This window comes from Corapipo altera, unplaced genomic scaffold (assembly GCF_003945725.1).
Source record: "Corapipo altera isolate COAL_440 unplaced genomic scaffold, ASM394572v1 75, whole genome shotgun sequence".
Taxonomy (NCBI): domain Eukaryota; kingdom Metazoa; phylum Chordata; class Aves; order Passeriformes; family Pipridae; genus Corapipo; species Corapipo altera.
The window spans coordinates 4,257,633-4,264,050 of record NW_020884887.1 but is presented as its reverse complement, the minus strand read 5'-3'; positions in this window follow the sequence as shown (position 1 = coordinate 4,264,050).

Sequence of the window (6,418 nt, the reverse complement as noted above, 5' to 3'; positions counted from 1 at the left end):
CAGCAGGAATGAAGCCATTGGTGTTGTGAATGAGAATCAGCAGCCTGGTGCATACAGCAGCTAAAGCCAGCCTAATTGCATATGGATTTAGCTCAGGGTTGGATTCTCTGATGTCTGTTACAATGCACTTGGAGCACATCTAACATCTCCTCAGGGAGTCCTGAGCACCTAATTAGATCTTAACTAAAGTGTGTGATGTCATACTGCATCACCTCTCTTCATGAAGAGGCTAACAGGGTTTCCTTCTTTTGTGCTGTTTTCACAAAGTCAGAGGATATTTAAAATTCTGAATTTACACTCCACTGAGCTGGATTCACAAGTTATGAGGGTGCACAGACACAGAACTACATGTACACACCTTTAGAGTTCACAGGATTCCATTTTTCTAGGAACCCAAGGTAAGAAGGTTCCCTTCTGCCAGCACAAGGCAGGGCCCGCCGCACATTCCTGGAGGCTGAAGTCAGTGGGAGTGGAGGAAGCCCAGCACCTCCAGGACAGCAGGCAGGCTCCTTGATGACAGCCAGTTTACTCTGCACCCACCTCAGCCCTGGAGACTCTTACCTGGGCAGGTAAGAGTCCTAAGTAAGCATAAAAATCCTGAAGTCACAAAGAAACAAACAGGAAAAAGAGCTTCAAAGAGGAAAATTCCCGTGGTTGAGTTTTACCTATGGAGACAAATTTCCCTGGGCTCCTCCTCAGGGCAGCAGCACAGCCTGGGAGCAGACTCCCAGAGAACACAGATACAGTGGGCAGGGAACAGCCATGGGGGCACTACAGACGTGGAAACTGTTGTGCCAACACAGAGTAACTTCACCATGAGGACTCCATGTGTGTTTTCAGTGGGCTCATGAGCACCCTGGTCCTGCTCCTGCTCCCCAGACCTTCTTCCACAGGGAGCACTGCTCTCTGCAAGCAGGAGCTCCAGGAGAAGCCAACTGAAACTGAGCCCCTAGGTCACAATGTGACCAGAGCAAGAAGCAGCAGAGCTGACCCAGTCTCTCACTCAGTAAAGCAGCAGCCACACATCTGCAGCACTCCATTCAATACTCACCCCTCCACGATGCCACTCCTCCTGCACCACACCCCACCTAGAGCTAGAGCCTTTGGAGCAGCAGGATTTATAAGCTGCTCCTGGATGCAGCACTCACTGGTGGCCAGAAGCACCTGGGAGCAATAAGGTGATGCAGCAATGCAAGCAGTGGGGTCATTTGCACCTGTGTTCAACTGGATAACTGCAGCCTGATCGTCTGCAGGTCTGTGGTCAGACCTGTGTGGAGAGCAGCTTCCAAAGGCCTGTGAGGTGGTGCTCAGGTCCATGCTACTTGGAAACCCTGGTTTCTTCTTGTCTTAGTTAAAATTGTGTCCCTGCAGATTCGGCACTCATTGGGCAGATCCCACGAAAGCAGGTTGTGGTGCTTGGTGTTCTGTAGCTCTGCTCTGCATTGCAGGGAAAAAGGGATGAATGCACCAGAAAGCCCAGTGTTGGTGCCAGACACCTGGGTACTGTTTGCTGGGGGGGCCAGGGGCTTACAGAGAGCTTCAGCTCCCAGTGGGGATCACTTGAGCAGAGGCTGCCCAATGCCCTTCCCTACCCAGGAAGAAGCTCCAGCCCCAGGCTGTGCAGTTCAGGGGTGTCAGAGCCTGTTTTGAGTCTGGCCCATAGTCTCACAAGCCTGGTGTCAGCTTTAATCACCCCCATTCCATTCCATCCTTGGGCTACCATCGCAGACCTAGGTGCAGGGACCAGATGGCAGCAGGAGGAGGAGGAGGAAGAGGAGGAGGAGGTCCGGGTGGCCTCCCCAGTCACAGGGAGGACACGTCCATCCGCTCACTGTTGCTCAGCCTGGCTCCACCGCCAACTACTCCTAATGACTCTTCAACAAACACACAACAATCTGTCTTCAGGAAAATCAGTGAATAAATTTAATTTAAAAATACTTCTCTATTTCTGGACAGGCACTGCTCTGCTCCAGCTACTTCAGAATCAGCTGAAGCCTTCACAGTACCCAATACCCAGACTGCACAAGGCTGTAATGGCAAAACACAGCACTCAACCCTCCATGAGCTCAATAAACAGCCCCTAACCCCTCTTCTTATGGACGTGTAGATGGCTTTTATCTGCCAGACGATGTGTATGTACCTCGTGAAGGGAAAAAAGAAAAAGAAAGCCTAAAACACCCAGCTGTCAGTGGGTCTGTCCCTCTGTGTGCCCCTCAGGGACTGTGGGGCAGGCACTGGGAGAAGGGAGGTGGTGGCCACTGGCTGCTGCCCATCATGGGTGACCAGACATTGGTTTGAGAGAGGGAAAATTTTAGGGAGCCTTTTGCTCTGCTGGCTGCAGGTCCCCACACTCTGCAGATCCCTGCAGAGTCACGCTGGCCTAATTATATTTTGAAGCAAATGCAACATATTTACTAAATGTACCAGGTTCTGCCCATCGGCACCAGCCGTGTGTGCAGACACCACCACAGCAGCTGCTTCGCAGGGCTGAGGGGCACTCCCGCCGGACCACTGAGCCTGTGCCAGGGGAACGCTCCCCTCCTGGCCCTCGGGGTGGGGTCCAGAGGCACAGGCAGGTCCTGCCATTCACCCCCTTCAGCAGCAGCACTGGGCGTCGTGTTTGTGGGTGGGTGGGGAGGACAGGCTGCCAGCTCAGATCTATAATCTGTAGCAGCTTGTAAGAGGCACCCCCTCTCCCTGCCCTCCAGGAGCTAAAAACAGCCTGAAAGGTCCCTCTTCCCCCAAGAAGGAGGCATGTGGCATCCACTTGCACGGTGCAGAGTGGCAAAGGCTTTTTATACTCCCTGAAAGTGCTGCCGTGGTGTGCCCTGTCACGGCACACGTGGCCCCAGCTGTGGCAGCACTGCAGCGGTCACTGAACAACAGCCGAGTGCCCCTGCAGTGCTCGGGGGGCAGGGGGTTGGCTGGTGACACCAGGCACTGGGTTGGATGGTGGGATGTAGGATGGGGTGAGGAGGATGGTCCGGAGCACGAGACAAAGGTCAATGGAGAGAAGCTCCTCTCAGTTGTTCACACTCTTCCGCATTTAATTTCTAGCAGAGAGCCCAGAGGGACCCAGAGGGACTCAGAGGTAAGAGCCACCCCATGACTGCTGCCAAAGGGACTTCTTGGAAGCCCATCACCAGACCCATGGGATGTTGGTCCTGCTGGAGAGCCCTCTGGCACAGGCAGCATGCAGGGAGTCAGCCCGAGGACATGGCATCCTGAGGGTGCAACAATCTCACTGGAGTCCCTCCCTGGAAAGAGTGGAGACACGTTTGGAGCAGGGTTTGGAGCGAGGTGATGGGAGAGACTGAGGCTCCCACAGGCACTTGTGACACAGCCTGCAGAAAACCAACTTCACACTTCCTGCCATGGCACATCTTACCAAGCCTCCATGCTCTCAGCAGTGACAGGGTTCAGTTTCCATTACACAATGTGTGTGGATGAAACCAGCCTTTTCCTCCAAGGAGCCATGGACCAGTTCCCAAGGCCGGGCACACTCAGCCTGTCCCCCCCACTGACGTTGTTCAGGTGGAAAGGAGCACACACCGGACAGCACAGCTCCTGTGAGATGATGGGTACAAAGTGTGTTCTCTTTGGGATCCGTTGGAGTTCTTTTCTGAGTGCACAATGGAGCTGGGGGAAGCCAAAAGTGGGGAACTCCCAGGGGAGACGTGTGCAGCCGCCTGATGTGGAAGCAAGGACATGCACATCACTCTCAACATTGTTTTGCAGTTTCCAGCTCTATGATAAACCTCTTGGATTAAACGACTCTTGCAAGACATATTTCAGCATTTCCATCCCTTCAGTAACAGGCATCCCTTCCCTGGGAAGCCACAGAGGGCTCCTGCAGACCAGCAGGGCCAGGACAGCAGCCAGCCATGCCCAGGCAGGAGCCCTGCCTGCGGCCCGAGAGCAGCGTCCTCCAGACCAGGCATCCCGCTGCATCCAGCCCTGAGTTAATTACAGCGTCAGCATCAAACAGAGACTGTTGAAATGAAAGGGAAGGATGAGCAGCTTTCTAGCTCTGCCTTTATTTTTTAACCCCAATTATGAGATGCGTTGGAAGGGAGAGGCGATGGCAGATAATGGTCTGAGTGTGAAATGGAGAGCCAGGAAAGCCTCACATCCTGATCCCAAATTGGACACTGTGGCCTCATCTCCTAGTTTCCTCCATGTAAAGTGGTGGTGGGATGCTTAGCCCGAGGGGCATTCCACAGATGAATGAGCTTTTGGGAAGTGCTCTGAACATTTGATGTGTTATATAAGTGTGTTAGCACAGGTAGCTTTTGTATTGCAGCAGAACCAGAGACTGCAGCCCAGATCGGAGTCTCGCTTGGCTGTTGTGGCAGTTCAGAAACTCCTGGTTGGAAAAGCCCCTGTCCCCGCCTGGGCGATGCACACCCTGTGGAGAGAGGAGACAGAGTTGGTGCCAGACTCAGGGGAGCTTGTACAGAGCATATCCCTGATGGCATTCCCAAGAGATGGAGAGCACAGGGGGCTTCCTGCAGACACCGATATCACTGACGACCCTTGAGAAGCCCCAGATCCCCAATTCCCTGGACCCCTGGAATGTGCTCAGCACCACAGAATCCCCTGGCCTAGGTCCTCCTGAGGCACCCACAGAGCAACTGGATGCTCCGACTGTGGCTGGTGATGGGAATTCACCAGGAACTGTGCACTGCACTGTGCAGGTGCATCCCCCAGGCAGACCCTCAGTCCCACCCATTGCTGTGAAAGTGCAGCTAACACTGACTGGCCCCTAAAGTTCAGGAAAGCTGAAGGACTAAACAGATCTGATCAGAGATGAGCAAGAGTTGGTGTGCAGAGAACCAGCCAGCTGGCTTCCTTTCCAGCACCCACCCACTGCAGGATACTTCATAATTCTGCTTCCTTTCTAATCAGATGAAAATACAACCTGAGTGCTAATCACAGGGCACAAATAGGGAAGAATATGTAAAAAAGAAAAATAACCTTCAAAACCTTTGTTTTCAATAAAGTTTATGGCACGCATTGCATTTACAACCTCCGGCGGACGAGCTGATCTTGTTTGCAGCATCACTCATTAAACAGTGTGCACCCAGCACACATCACCATATGACAGACTACAAAGAAGCACCAAAGCAAAAGGAAACTTGAGATGAAACAGAGTGAGGTCATTGGTTCCTGGCATATCCTGAAGATGTTTGTCAACAGTTTAATTTATCCAAATGGCTACTCTATTAAAGAAAGAAAAGAAAAACTTTGTTTTGGCAAAATCATGATCTGGGGGGGAGAACTTTTGGAAAGACACATTAACCCTTTCCACACCCTACTTCTGAAGGATCCTGAGAGGAGGGCAGGGTGTTATCTGGTGGCGTTACCTGAGAGATTGTTGGATTTACACTCCTCCTCTAGTATTAGTAGCACTTGTAGGTTGTAAACACACAATTGAGATGCGACAGGGTTTGTAAGCAAAACTGTCTCGGACCTTTGCTGCATCTCCTGCACTCCTTAAGCAATCCATCGGTATGTGCGAGCTGGCAGACCTGAGATAGGAATCCAGCTGATAAAAGGAATGCAAATCACAGATATCATGAGATGTCCCCTGGCCTCCCGTGCCACAGCCAGGGGCTTGCTGGGGCAAGAAGGTCCCCCTCAGACACCACAGGGCTGTTGCTGGGCTCAGGTCTCACTGCAGCACAGGGACACCCTTCCTGCAGGGGCCATTTGTGGACGCCCCAGCACGGAGCCCATCGCCAACTGGCCTGGGAGTGGTAACAACAGGAACTGCTGGAGCCCAGGTGACAGCACCAAAAGTCATGCAGAGGTCAGCCTGTCCCTGGTAACCAGCACAGTGTCCGGTTCCCCCCTTGCCCAACAGAGTGGTTGCTGTTGAGGTGAGCATCCGTCAGACAGAGCAGCTGGAGCAGTCAATCCCTGTTTAGAGTGCCAGGTACAGGAACTGTGTCTGGATCGGATCTGGCACATGCTGCTCCCCCCAGCAGGACTGTGCCAGCTCCTGGTGCAAGGGCTCCCTTTGGCCCCTCGGTGGGTGCAGGACATCCCCTCCCATCTGTGCTGCAGGGCCATGCAGCCGCTGCAAGCCCAGGCTTGAACCCCGCCATAGTGAGTGCCCTGGACTCAGCCAGCACAGCCGGGGAGCAGAACAGGTTGAGCCACTTCAGGCTGTGGGAGGAATAATCCTCCTTGGTTGATTCAGTGAGCTGAGGCAGCCAAACCGGGCGAGGACGACACCGCAGAGCGCCCCGCGGCCCCGCCAGGTACCCCCACAGAGTGGCTGCGCCTGGAGGACTTTTTATAGAACTGCTGTCAAAACGAGCACGGAGCGAGCTAAATTGGGACTATCTGACAGCCGAGGCGGCGTGTAGGTGTGCGAGGGATGTGAGCAGCGAGCGGCGGCGAAGAGCCGGAG